At 44.9% G+C, this 14924-nt stretch overlaps 1 protein-coding gene across 1 annotated transcript in view; it reads right to left on the reverse strand.

Annotated features, from left to right (window-relative positions):
* The window catches only part of PAK1 (p21 (RAC1) activated kinase 1), a 126227-nt gene extending 112166 nt beyond the window's left edge, over window positions 1–14061 (reverse strand). Inside the window, exon 1 of the mRNA XM_081100077.1 lies at window positions 14007–14061. The gene's annotated coding sequence lies outside the window, so the exon portion shown is untranslated. The remainder of the gene's footprint in view (window positions 1–14006) is intronic.
* Between the last annotated feature and the right edge of the window lie 863 nt (window positions 14062–14924).

The raw sequence follows: 14924 nt of genomic DNA on the forward strand, positions 1-14924 counted from the left end.
GGGAAGCAAGCAGACAGGTCCTTGCTTTCACAAGGCTAATCTCACTGGAGGAGAACTAGGGCCAAAGGTTTCAAGGACAAGGCTGAAAGAAAGCGCTGATCATCAGATTCATTCGAGCGTCCTTTACCCTGTAACCACAATAATATTTGCCAGTATTTATTAAGCACTTGTTATGTACCAGAATCTACTGAGTGCTTTACAAGCATTATCCCATGGAATCCTAGTAACAAACCTCTACAGCAGGTATCATCATTAGAAGCACTTTAAGAATAAGGAAACGAAAACTAGAGGTTAAGGAACTCCCCCCAGAGCACACAGTCAGGAAGTGGCAGGGCCTCAGGATTCAACGTCAGACCTGTGGCAGAGGTTTTCACTGCCATGCGATATTCAGAGAGGACAACATTATATTTCCATGAGACAGAACTTTGTTAAAAGGGGAGGCATGGAATTATTCATCTGGCATGAGCTTTAATCGTCTCTGAAGAGTTTTTCCCCCCTGGACTCATGAAATGAGGAATTACACTCCCTAAGCTAGGGTCACTTTTCAGCTTCTGTTTCCATGGTTTCAAAAACAATGGGAAAAGGTATTCAGGTGCTTAGTCCAATCGTGGTGAGTGAAAAGGTCCTTTGAAGGCTGGCACCGCACAGCTCTTAGCCACCAGCTGGGACCATACTCTTCCAGGCCTTAATTAAGGGGCACATTAGCATTATAGTAATTACTATAAACAGCTGTAGCACAAACCTCCAGCAGATAGGAGGCTGGAGGCCTCAAGAACAAAGGGGAAGCCAGGAAAGCAGTGATTGGCTGACCTGGATTCGTTTGGGTCAGGCGTGGCATTTGGTCCTTCTGCATTTCTAAGTTCTCATGAATGTGGATGTTCAGGCTCCAGCCCCAAACCTTCCTCATTTCCATCTCAATCTCCAGAAAGAATTACAATGAGAACAAGAGCCATCGGGGCAGACAACAGACTCTGAATATTAAAGCAGACCCTAGGCAGGAGCTGGCAAAAGGAAGACGAGAGGTTTTCCTTTGGACCTAACAAAGGATGTCGGCAAACCCTACTCCCCCACCTGCCATAATAGCTTTGTACCAAACATTTTTTCAAGGAGCTTTTCCAAATCCCTTCAATTATTCACTTCTTATCTCTCTGCATTATTAGATATTTTATTAGATATCTCCCATGTATCAGATTCTGAGCCAGGCCCCACAGGAATATAATGAATTAGCACAACCCCAATCTCAGGGAACGAAATCCCCTGGGGTACAGGTACATACAGAGGGGTTCTTGCTATCTGAGGACAACTATTATCCACAAATGCCATTTAAGTTAACTCATTAGGGATCAAAGTTCCCTAATAAATTTTTTTTTAAAGTTGTTTGGGCCTTTAACTTATCAAGATAAACACAAAACAAAATTTTTGTAATTCTTGATTTAACAAAATTTAAGTTATAATTGCCATGAAGGTAATTCCTAAAACAAAGAACATCTGTCACTCCACATTTGGCTTTCGACACACGTTGATCAAGAGGATCAATTCTGTCAAAATATTCAAGAGCTTCGCCAGTTTTTCCCTAGAGTCTCTCTTAATTATTTGTTACTCAACTCATTGTCCTCGGAATCTCCTATTCTGTCATTACTCATGCTAATTTGCCCTTCAATTTAAACTGGCCTAACTTTACCTAACCCTCATTTATCAATTCTGTGTGTTTCAAGCCATTCCCCAATATCACTTTATTTCACATGCATAAATTTCTTCATGTTCTGCAGAAATGTCAGTTTTCACTTTAGAATCTATTTGCGTTGTATTGTTGGATGTTAGTCCTATCCTTAGAAAGGCATTTATTGACAAGGTAATGGTAAGCCCAATGGTCAGCTGGGAGGGATGTCTGAGTGGGGACTAATTTTATAAGTGATCAGTTCCTATGGACAACAAACAAATTTCTATATACCTAATTATAGTGCAAAGTATGGGGAGAGTGCTTTGGAAATTCAGAAAAGCTTAATAAATATTTGTTGAGTGAGTAAATAAGTAAATTACTTTATTCAGTCATTCAAGAAGTATTTATTGAGAGCCTATTATATGCCAGGCACTGTTAAAGATGCAAGGGAAAACACCGAGTCCTACCTTGTCTTAGTCCATTTGGGCTGCTTAAATAGAATGCCATAGACTGGATGGCTTACAAACAAGAGAAAGTTATTTCTCACAGTTCTGGAGACTAGGAAGTTTAAGATCAAAGCACCAGGAGATTCAGTGTCTGGTAAGAACCTCTTCCTGGTTCATAGATGGCTTTCTTTGCCCTGTGTCCTCACATGGCAGAAGGGGCAAGGAAGCTCTCTGAGGTCTCTTTTATCATGGCACTAATCCCATTCATCAGGGCTCCACCCTCATGACCTCATAACCTCCCAAAGGCCCCATCTCCAAATGTCACATCAGGCATTAGGATTTAATATATGAATTTAGGGCACTAATCCTACTCATCAGGGACCCACCCTCATGACCTCATGACACCCCAAAAGCCCCATCTCCAAATATCATCACATCAGGCATTAGGATTTAATATATGAATTTAGGGGAAACACAACATTCAGTGTGCATACCCTTCAGGAAATTATAATCATGGATGGTGGATTTGGACTGGAAGCCTGCATAGAAATAATGGCGTCCAAGATGGATCTTGAAGAAGGAAGAATTTTGAAAGCATAAAAGAAGAAAGGAATTCCAAGCTGGCTGGGCCAGCATGGCTCAGTGGTTGAGTGTCGACCTGTGAACCAGGAGGTCAAGGTTCGATTCCTGGTCAGGACACATGCCTGGATTGCAAGCTTAATCCCAGTGTTGGGCGTGCAGGAGGCAACCAATCAATGATTTTCTCTCATCACTGAAGTTTCTATCTCTTTCTCTCTCTCTTCCTTCCTCTCTGAAATCAATTAAAAAAAAAAAGAATGGCAAAGGAAATTCCACGGCTGCTAACATCACAAAAAGAGGGACATCCATGCACTATGAGCCTCTTGATGAAAGAACACACCAAAACCTATGAAGTGGCCATGAAAACAAAACAAAAACCTGAATCTGATCAAGCCTCCAGATACTAACTTACAAGTAACATATACTCAGAACCAAGGAACTTTTTTTTTTTTTTCCCCGGACTCCCGTGGGCTCCCTATGCGTTCAGCTGCCAACCTCCAGGACCAAGGAACTTTCTAAACTATACTAGAAAGATGAAAAATCCAGACAGTGGAAACTCCACAGGACAAACAATGTGGTTTCTTCAACAAATAAACTGACAGGGCTGGGGACAGGGGATTTAGAGATTACGAGAGGCATGAAAGACATGTCAACCAATCTCTCTGTGTGGCCCTGATCTGGATTCTGTTTCAAAGTATTAAAAAAAAAAAAAAAAAAAGTATGACATTTGAGCTACAATTGAATATTAGGATAATGTTAAGGAGATTATTGGGGGGTAGGGTGGTTAAGGTTGGGAGGGAGGAATTTGCTTATTATTTAACATTTGACACCATAGAGGTTATTAGGGGCCTTAGAGAGAGCAGTTGTGATAAGCTGGTGGGATAGAGCGGAGTGGAGTAGGCTGCCAAGTAAATAGGAGGTAAGAAACGGGAAGCATAAGTTGTAAACAGTTATTTAAAAAAGACTGGGTGTGAAGCAGAGCAAAGATAGGATTTAGCTGGAGCCTGACAGGATCTCAAGAATGCTTTGGATTGGTGGGGAAGGGGGAAATTGTTTTCCTTTAAATAGAACATTTGAAAGTTGCTTATGGTAACTCAGTAGGAAGCAAAATGTAAAGATACAATGAAGTGAGGTTTCTAAGACGGAACCTTGGGAAGAAAGCTAAGGGCATATGAAGGAGCAGGCCTGTCCTTGAATCACTTCCTTCCTTGTAAAAGAAGGGGCAGAGGCAAAAATGGGTGCAAATCCAAGCAGATACTTAGATTTAATAGTAGGAATATGAAGCTTCAATTTTATGTGCTATGTGAGCCAAAGTCTGGGGCACAGAGAGAGGTGAGGAGAAGGGCAGTGGAGAAAGTGACAAGTGGGGACTGAGGGGAAAATGGAAGAAACCCCTGAAGAAAAGCAGCTGATTCCAGAGCCAAAATCCCAGGGAGAAAATCAGGTTTGTAGAAATGGGAAATGAGTAGGTCCCTTAAGACGTCATTAAGAGAAAGGCTGAGGTGGTCGTTTGCAAATATAAAATCCCGTCAAGAGCCCATTAGGGCTGCGGGCCCCTTGACCCAGTATTCCTACCTATGGGAATTTATTCTAAAAAAAAAATCATTTTTGAAAGGCAAAAGCAATATATAGTATCCTATATAATAAAAGCATAGTATGCAAATTGTCCCCTCAACCAGGAGTTGTCCGGGAGTTTGACCAGGGGGTGGGGCAGGCCAGGGGAAGGGAGGGAGTACCTGGCCGGCAGCCAGCAGCCACGAGGGACCCTATCAGTGCATGAGTTTCATGCACTGGGCCTCTAGTTATAGATAAAATTACAGTGTAATTTACAACAAGAAAAGAAAGACCCAAATGACTGTGATGTTTGAATTTTATGTGACAACTAGGTTAGGCTATAGTATCCACTTATTGAATTAGAAGTGATCTAGGTGCTGTAGTGAATGAATTCTGTAGAGGTGGGACACATCTACAATCCATTGACTTAAACAAAGGAGGCTAAGGCTGGCCCACATGACTCAGTGGTTAGAGCATCAGCCTGTGCACCAGAGGGCGGCAGGTTCGATTCCTGGTCAAGGGCACATAGGCAGGTTTGATTCCAGCCCCAGTCAGGGTGTGTGTAGGAGGCAACCAAATGGATGTGTCTCTCTCACATGAAGGTCTCTCTCTTTTCTTTCTATCTATCTATCATCTATCTATCTATCTATCTATCTATCTATCTATCTATCTCCCCTCCCCTCCTTTCATTCTCTCTGATAATCAATGGAAAAAAATATACTCTGGTGAGGATTAAGAAATAAATAGATAAATAAATAAATAAATAAATAAATAAATAAAGGAGGCTACCCCTCATAATCTGGGTAGGCGTCATCTAGTCAGTTGAAAGGCCTCAAGAGCATAACTGAGATTTCCCTGAGAAAGAATTCTACTCATTATGTTTCTCTGGTATAAGAGATACAAAGGCTTTAAGCAAATACTGAAATATCATCTTAAATTTTATAACAAACAGTAAGAAGTTATATGGAGAAATGTTTATAGGTCAAGAAAAAAGGGCAAATAAACTTAGGTCTACATTGTGATTATAACTATGTAACTTCGTATGTTTATATATAAAAGGAAAAAGAGTTTATTAGAATGATGGAATCATGGCTGAATCTTAAATGTCTTAATAGTGTTACAAAACAGTTTGTGAAATAGAGCTCTGTTAGCTCTGTTATTTTTAATGGAAGAAAGCTAACATTATGTTAGGCCTTATTAAAGAAATCATACTAATCTAAACACACACACACACACACACACACACACAGCTGCCCATTTTGAAATGCTGCCTTTGATAGTAAGTACTAAAAAGAAAGGACCCTCTGGAAGGCAAATATCCCAACAAATGCCTCAGTCCAGGGCCATTTTTCAGGAACATGTAATGCCTTAACTCAAATAAAATGAACACCCACACACAATGGCAAAGTAGCTGGTAATTGGTTTAAGAATTTTCCACATCCTCAGCTGAAGGGCTTGCCTTCAACTTTGACTCAGGTCAGAGATATTTGCACTGGGCAGCTAAACATTTAGCACAGTGAGGTCTCTTCTCCTCTCTCCCAACACCAGACACTGAAGGGATTCTTGTATGTTTGTTGAACTTAAGAAAATCAAATAAATGTTCTTAGCGACGAAGTCATATGGACCTCAGTTTGAATGCTGGTTCCACTTTTATTCAATCCAAAAATATTTGAGGGCCTACTACATGCTAGGAATTGTGAATACAACAGTGACCAAAAAAGAAAGATACTATTTATTTTAAGGTAAAAGGTGCTATGTTAAAACTTATTCTCTCGCCCTGACCGGTTTGGCTCAGTGGATAGAGCGTCAGCCTGTGGACTGAAGGGTCCCAGGTTCGATTCCGGTCAAGGGCATGTGCCTTGGTTGCAGACACATTCCCAGTGGGGAGTGTGCAGGAGGCAGCTGATCGATGTTTCTCTCTCATCGATGTTTCTGGCTCTCTATCCCTCTCCCTTCCTCTCTGTTAAAAACAATAATCAATAAAATATATATTTAAAAAAAAAAAACTTATTCTCTTTGGAGAATGCCTTCTAGAGAAATGATTCTCTGGAGCTTAGGGCAGATAGACATTAATCAAACAATGCCATAGTGTAAACAGTAATACTGTGGTTCTATATAAACAAATAATTATATGAATGCTAAAGTGTTTAAAGGTGAAGTGTACTGATACATGCTTCGAAATAAGATGGATTGATGAATAAATAAATTAAGAGAGGGCAGATATGCAATAAAGCAAATACAGCAAAATATTACAGACTCTAAATGAAAAATCAAATGTAAGGTATTTGGCACTAAACACCTTAAAGGTCAGTTGTAATGAAGCTGATGATGTCGATTGGTTTTTTTTATCTCATTTACCCTCAACATAAGATTGGGAAAAGGGGATACTTGAGAAAGAGAAAAATCACATCCCAAACTCGTTTTTGTTTTTTTGTTTTTAAAGATTAGAAGGAAATAGATGAAATGCTACTACCGGTTATAGTTCTACAATAAAACTGATGGGCTTTGTTGTGGTGGTGGTTTTGCTGTTTTACCTTTTTTTCTTCTGTATTCTTCACATTTTCTGAGAACCATGCATCACTTTCATGTATCACTTTTACATTTAAAAATATAAATGTATTTTAAAAACAAACATGGGAGATTGAGTGAAGACCCTCAAACTGGAAGAGTGACTACCTATCTGACAAGATTTTAGCTCACTGGACCCTGGTTATCAATTTCAGGGGAGGAGGGGAATGTTTATTTCCGCAATTAAGGAAAATCCTAGAAACTGCCCACAGATTCTTGAGCTAAAAGCACTCTTATAGACCATTTAGTCCTAACTCCCAATTAATAGACAATGTGAGTCAAGCACTTTACAACTTCGCAGTTGCTGTGCATTTATCCAGGGAGCTGGTCTGAGCCCCACAACACTGTAAAGGTTCGGGCAGCTCTGATGTGATAGAAGAAGCATGAATCAGAAGCTCAAGAGTCAGAACTCAAGAGTCAAATCATAGCTTTGCTATACAGCCTCAGGTAATCCCATTAACTCCTGTTTTCTCTTCTATGAAACAGAGATAAAACAATACCTGTTTTAGCTAACCCAGAGAGTTTAATACTCCCCGCCTTGCATCTCTCCTCTAGGTGCACTGAACTAATCAGGGTTCCCCAAACATGCTCTCAAGCTGCTGGCCCTCCTACTGCTTTCTCTCTTTCAGGAAGGTCTCTCCTTACCTCTCCTCCTTCCCCTCCCCCACTGTACTGGGTTAAGCTCTGCTCAACTCTCAGAACCCAACTTAGGTGACACTTCCCTTAAGGTTTGCCAGGCTATCCCCATTTCAGGCGGAGTAGATGCCTTTTGCACAGCACAAATCTCCATGTGTCCTTTTTATCTCAATATAGTATTATTGCCTATGGACATCTCTGTTTCTCAACCATAAACTTAAGGGTAGGAACCAGGTATGCATGATTCATCTGTTTCGTCAGAGCCCATGACAATGCCTGAGGCTTAATGTGTTTAGGAAATGAACTTTATATAAAAATTAAGACATTCATTTTCATATAATAAGTACATGTTTATGCAAAATGTAATATATGGCGGTACTTCTCAATCTTGACTGCATATCAGAATTAGCTATAAACCTTCCAAAATAGAGATCCCGTGAGATTTTAATTAAGTAGACTTGAGATAGAGCCCAGGCAATTTATTTTAACATCTTCAGACGTGGTTCAAATACATGGCCAAATGAAAAACCACTGAGATAGCCCGGCTAGTGTGGCTCAGCTGGTTGAGTTTGTCCCATGCACCAGGAGATGGCTGGTTCCATTCCATCAGGGCACATGCCCAGGTTGTGGGCTCTATCCCCAGTAGGGGGCGTGCAGGAGGCAGCCCATAGATGATTCTCATCGTTCATGTTTCTCTCCCTCCCTTCCTCTCTCTTCCTCTCTGAAATCCTTAAAAATATATATATATATTTTTTAAAGAGAGAGAGATCAGGAAGCATTCTAAAGTGACATTTCCAGTGTGCCACAGCTCAGTTTGAAAGAGTTTAAAAGGCAATATGATATTGTGGCAAAAGTAAAGGACTACATTTAGATTTCTTAAAATGTAGTTTTAAACCAATATTTAGTCATTTGCTAATAATGTGCCTCTGAGCAAGCCAAGACTGCTATGATCCGCAGTCTCCTCACTCTTGTAAAACGGAAACACCTCTCTCACAGGACTGTTGTAAAGACTGAACCAACGCAGCAGGACAAGATGCTAGCCTTTTCCCTGTAGAAACATAAATGTAAATGCATGTTCATCTGCCCTCACCCATCGTTCGATGCACAGAAAAAGGGAGCAGGCTAAATGGGGGGGTATTTTAACTCTCACAGCGATATACTTGCCAAACATTACTATATCCTCCATACGAAAAGATGACAGCATAACGCATAACTGGTATCAGGTGGGTATCGATTGAAAATGAAGTCTGCCACCTACTTTCAGCAAAACCTTGAACAAGTTCCCTTTGCCAGTCTGAGCCTCAACCTCCCTACCCATGAAAGAGAAGTGCTGGCCATCATCCCGTATGCTTATTCTGAAGATTGAAAAAAACATCTCACACAGTGGCTGGTACATAACAGGTGTACAATAAACTACTGAGTAAGTTTACGACCCGCTAACAACTAGCTAGCCAATTATACTTTTCAAAGGTTTCTTTATATTCAATATTTTACTTAAGTTGCTTCATAACCTTGTAAGCTGGTCACAGAAACTTTTACTATCCCCATTTTACAATTAGGAGAAGAGGCACAGGGATGAATTACTTCGTACGGTCATGCAGTAATATAGAAACAAATTAAGGTCTCCTGACTTTCTCCTGGTTTCATTATTCCCCCATCTCCAAATTACAACATTAGTCTTTAGGAATTAAAATGACATCTATGAAGCAGTGTGTCCTTTTGATAACCTTAAACGTCTCTCTTTACTATACAACAAAAAAAAAAGTTTTTTCCCTACTTTCTGGTTATGATTTAGAAAGATAAAAAGGGAGAAAAGGGCCAGCCAGCATGGCTCAAGGGTTGAGCATCAACCCATGAACCAGGAGATCACAGTTCTATTGTAGATCAGGGCACATGCCCGGGTTGGGGGCTCAATCCCCAGTAGAGGGCCTGCAGGAGGCAGCCAGTCAATAATTCTCTCTCATCATTGATGTTTTCTCTCTCCTCTCCTCCCCTTCCTTCCCCTCCCCGTCTCTCCCCTCCCCTCCTTTCCTCTCCTCTTCTCTCTCTCTCAGAATTGAATTATCTCAGATTAGCAATTGCTGATTCTACCATGATTTTTATTTTTGTTTTCCCCAAAAGCCTTCAACCTCTTAGTTGAAAATATGTTTAAAGTCTGTTTATTAAAATAATGCTTGTTTGATAAACTATTCCTAAACTGAGGTGAGGGAGGCAGGATTAGAAAGACAGCCTTCTCCCATCTTTATGAGTATACATCACTTTTTACCCCTCACTTTATCCCTTCATTTTAAGATTTGTCACACCAAATCTTAAAATGATATCTTTGTGATATCTTTAACTCCTTAAAGCATTGAGTATGTATATCTGAACACCCTGTCCCAGCACGGGGCTTGGCACATGGTAGGGAAGGACTCAATAAATGTTTATAAATAAGTGAATGAACAAACAAAGCCAATCTCTCAGAGGGAAGTTAGGAAAGGAGAAAACTGGATATTGTATCTTACAGCTAATAAGAAAGTGAAAGAAAAAATATATTTTAAGAGCTTCATAAGGAAGAAAAACCTTTGCGTGGAGTCAAACAGGCCCCCGTAGGGCTTTAAGTATCACTAGAGAAAAACAAAACCACAGGAGATCCGGAAGAGACAGTTTCAAGTTAAAAGGCTCAAAAGTTAGGGTGCTCATTTAGACTTGCAAAACCAAGTTGCAAATCCCTAAGAAACAATCCTGGCCTAGGATATTTCAACAGCAGTTTTCAGGTCTTGACTACAAGAACAAAGGCCAAAAAATCCTGCAAGCTTAGTGGAGAAAGACAGATATAAACGGGAAGAAAAGCTCAGTCTAAAATAAATTCCCCCCAAAAAATATCAGAATCCACTTGGCTTTTCATATTAAAGCATGGTTCCTCTTCAATCTGAGAACTATTGAATAAAACCCCAATGTAGCAGCTGGCAGTAAATGGGACTAAATCATCTTATTCATTCAACAAATATCTGAGTGCCTGCATGTAGTCACTATTCTAAGCTTGTTGGAGAAAGATGGATAGAAATGGGAAGAAAAGCTAGTCAACAAAACAGACAAAATTCTCTGCTCTCAGTAAACTCTCAATCTAGTGGCAAAAGGAAGGCATACAGAGGTGGACTAGAATGAACTGCCAGGCAGTAAGTGCTCTGAAAGAGAAGGGAGGGAGAGGGGGGATGGCAAGGACCTGGTCTTATCAAAACAAGATCTTTTTTTTTTTTAATATATTTTATTGATTTTTTACAGAGAGGAAGGGAGAGAGATAGAGAGTTAGAAACATCGATGAGAGAGGAACATCGATCAGCTGCCTCCTGCACATCTCCTACTGGGGATATGCCCGCAACCCAGGTACATGCCCTTGACCGGAATCGAACCTGGGACCCTTCAGTCCGCAGGCTGACGCTCTATCCACTGAGCCAAACCGGTTTGGGCAAAACAAGATCTTTTAACTCAGCGGTTTTCAACCGGTGGTCCCTGAGGTCCTAGAGGTTGGCGACCGCTGACCTGGAGGGTTTGTTACAGCAGAGGTTTTAGAGCAGCGGTTCTCAACCTGTGGGTCGTGACCCCTTTGGCGTCGAATGACCCTTTCACAGGGGTCGCCTAAGACCATCCTGCATATCAGATATTTACATTATGATTCATAACAGTAGCAACATTACAGTTATGAAGTAGCAACGAAAATAATTTTATGGTTGAGTTACAACATGAGGAACTGTATTTAAAGGCCCAGCCCCAGCCACAGTTACTCAGTTATGGGACAAATCATTTGCAATTCCAACAAATTCCCAGATGGCATTGATGCTGCTGGTGCTGGGACCACACTTAGAGATCACTGTTCTAGCCCAAAGGATCAGACATCCTCTATCTCCTGGGCCTTGACTTGCTTCTTCATCCATCCATTCATTCCTTTTAAAAACAGGTATCCGTGCACGCAACTTTGTTAAGACACTAAAACTAAACAGGTCCTGCCCTCGAGAAATTCACAGGCTAATGGAAAAGACAGGCACAAACTCAAATAATTGCAACAGTGCTGTAAGAGTGGTGCGTACAGGAGCCAGAGAATAAAGGAGTAACTCATTCTATGGAGGTAACAGGAGGAGAGACGAAGGGCTGCTGCTTCCAGAGGTCCAACAAGCACTCCCCCACAGGCAGGTAGAGGGTGGAAGGCTGGCGTTGGGGGAGAAAGACCAGCCCAAGCAAAAGCAGTGATAAGAAGAGTGTGGCAGGGGAGTTACAGTGAGGCTGCAACGGTAGGCAGCAGTCTGGTCTCTGAAAACTTCTTATTCAGGTTCGAGTTTGAAAATGCATCCTTAGGCAATGACTAGTCTGGGTAGGGAAACATTTATACGATGGGTTTTGTTTTACAAAGATTTCTCTGGATACACAGCGCCCTCCTTTCAGAAAGCACTGCTTCCTCCAAGCCCAGCACAGGGCCTCATAACATGTGCCTAGTAAATAAATGTATATTGAATTGACTTGGACAAGCTTTTTTTTTTTTTTAATATGTTTTTATTGATTTCAGAGAGAGATAGAAACATCCAACAGCTGCCTCCTGCACGCCCCCTACTGGGGATTGAGCCCGAAACTCGGGCATGTGCCCTGACCCAGAATTGAACCATGACCTCTTGGTGCACGGCTGGATGCTCAACCACTGAACCACACCAGCCGGGCTAGACAAGCCTTTTATCAAGTGCTGTCTTGTGGATGTGAGACAGGTCACCACCTTCCCAGCACGACTCACTGGCCAGGACAAACCTTGTAAAACAGGTCCAGCAGCCTCAATTATTGCACACTGCTCCCTGGACTACGGGAGTCCCCGGGAGATCAGAGCAGGTCTCACTGTTTACATGTCTACCTCACCCACTAGACTTTGAGCTCTTGGAAGACATGGAATGTCTTTAATAGACTCTGAATCCCCATCGCCCTAGCAGGAGGCCTGGACACAGCAGCTCTCCCGACTCCAGTAATGTAGGGTCAAGGGATGGCTAAATAAGCAAATTAACCAGATAAATACCATGAGCTCCTCCAGGTAAGGATATGGATAAACTTCAGGGAATGTTTCAGAGTCCATATTCCCAAGACTCTTTTTGAGAAGTAGAGTCTCCTTAAGGTGAGGTGGATTCCACAGGCACCTGGATGGAGGATTTCCCAAACAGAAACATTAACAACAACAAAATATGTTACCGATGCTGTGGTAAATCCTGCAGGCCGCTGAGGGCTCCGGGGAGAAGTTGGCTTTGCCTGAGAGGAGTTTGGGAGTGGATGCTAGCAAAGGCTTCAGAGTGGGAGAAGGGGGATTCTCCAGGGGAGTCCTGAAAGCTGAGTCGGTGCTTGGTACCTGTCTGCGTCCAGGGCGCAAAAACAAACTCCTGGAACTTGAAGGCTGGCAGTAACCTGCTCAAGGTCACAGGAAGGCGGTGAAGTCACAAGGTAAGATCAATGAGGCATCGGTGTACTGTCGGCTCCTGCTTTCTCCTGACAAAGTTGAGAGAGCCCAAACACACAGAAGGCAAAAGTAAAGACTTTTCTCAGGCCCTAACCGGTTTGGCTCAGTGGATAGAGCGTTGGCCTGGGACTGAAGGGTCCCAGGTTCGATTCCGGTCAAGGGCATGTACCTTGGTTGCGGGCACATCCCCATAGAGGGTGTGCAGGAAGTAGCTGATCGATTCTAACTCTCTATCCTTCTCCCTTCCTCTCTGTAAAAATTCAATAAAACATTTTTTTTTTAAAAAAGACTTTTCTCAGGAACAATTCTTAAAGGCTAGTCTTATGAATTTGAATTTTTTCGGTAACCATAGTCCTAACCCTTCCCCTCACCTTTCACAGTGCCGGGGGAAAAAAGCATAAGACAGTTATCCACCGAGTTGAACCAACACAAGCACTTTGCTCCCAACACCCACAAACACCCACAACTTCTCAAGTATTCTTCCAAAAACACTCCCTCCCGTGTTTGCTGTTAAATGTTCAAGCCAGTAAAGGCTATAATCATTGACATGGAATAATCAGCATAAAATAATTCTCTCTCCTCTCCCTGTTGGGGTTAAACTCTACAAGTTACGGCGCATCCCGCTGTGGGGGAGGGGCTGCAGGAGTCCGGCTCCGGCCGCTCGAATTCTTCCAGGAGTGGGACCCACAGGTGACTCCCCGGCCCGGGCAGGGGCGCCCTCTCCACGCACAGCAACCCGGACGCCGCCTGCGGGGCTCCCGATCGCGGGCCAAGGTCAGCGCCGGGGGACCGCAAAGTTGGGGAAAGAGTCGCTCCCAGACCCGGACCTGCCTGGGGTCCCGGCCCCGCCCCCTCTCGGGGTCCCTGGCCCGCGAGTCCGAGACCGCGGCCGCGCGGGTGTGTGCACCGGAGGCCTTTGTTGGTCGGACGGAACCATCCACCTCGCGGGCGGCGGCCCCGCCTCCACTCACCTGGCGCCGCCGCCCGCCCCCGCCGCGGGGAATGAATGGGCCCGGGCCCCCGCCGCGCGCCCCCGCCCCGCGCCCCGCGCCCCTCCGGGCTGCCCGAGACGCCGGGGCACCGCGGAGGCCGCCCTCACCTTCCACGCTCGCTCGGCTGGACTCGGCTACTCCTCCTTCTCCTCCTCCTCCTCCTCCTCCTCCAGCCGGGGGCGGCGGCCGAGCCGGGGGTGCGCGGGGCCGCCTCACTTTCTCGCTCCCGCCGCCGCGCGCTCGGGCCGGGCCGGGGATCCCCTCGGGCCGGGAGGGGTCGGACGCCGCGGGTGCAGGGGTGCTGCGGGGCGGGTGTGGGGGCTCGCGGGCCGCCGGGCCGAGGTGGGAGACCGCCCTGGGAGGGGATCCGAGCGCGGAGCGCGCGAGGGGTGGGAGGATGAGGGGAACGCGCCGGCGGAGCGGGGAGCGGGGCGCGGGCCGGGCAGGGAGGCGCGCGGAGACGCGGTGGACGAGCCGAAGGGAGGCGTGTGCGGGGGAGGCCGAGGGGCGTCGGTGGCCGCCGGCACCTCGGGCTCCAGCTGCAGCCGCGCCCCCGCCCGCTGCCGCGCTATTGTGCGCCGCGGGGCCGGGCGACCGCCTCTCCCACCGGCCCCAACCCCCTCCCGGGCGAGGCGGCGGAGTCCCGCCCGCCCCGCCTCCCGCAGGTGGGAGGGGGCGGGGAGGCCCGGACCGACCTACGTGAGCGCGGCCGGCCCAGGCGTGGGGGCAGGCGAGCGCCTGGAGTGACGTCATCGGCGCATGACGCCAGAGGCTGGGGAATCACCCGGCGGCCGCATGACGTCATTGCTCCCGCATCTGTCCCCTCGCCTCCAACTCTACTGCCGCTGGCTCCTTGGACCCGGCCTTTCTCGGGGAAGATTAGGGGGCGATTTCTCGGGCGATGACGGTCGGGTCAAGGTGGAAAAAGACTGCTTAAAGGTCTTGGGGTCCTCTTCAGGTTACTAAGCCCCTCCGCATCAGCTGCTAGCTAGACCATTGCCAAGAGCAGAATTTGCAAACCACCC

Source organism: Myotis nattereri (genome assembly GCF_964212035.1).
Source record: "Myotis nattereri genome assembly, chromosome: 9".
In the NCBI taxonomy this organism is placed as follows: Eukaryota; Metazoa; Chordata; class Mammalia; order Chiroptera; family Vespertilionidae; genus Myotis; species Myotis nattereri.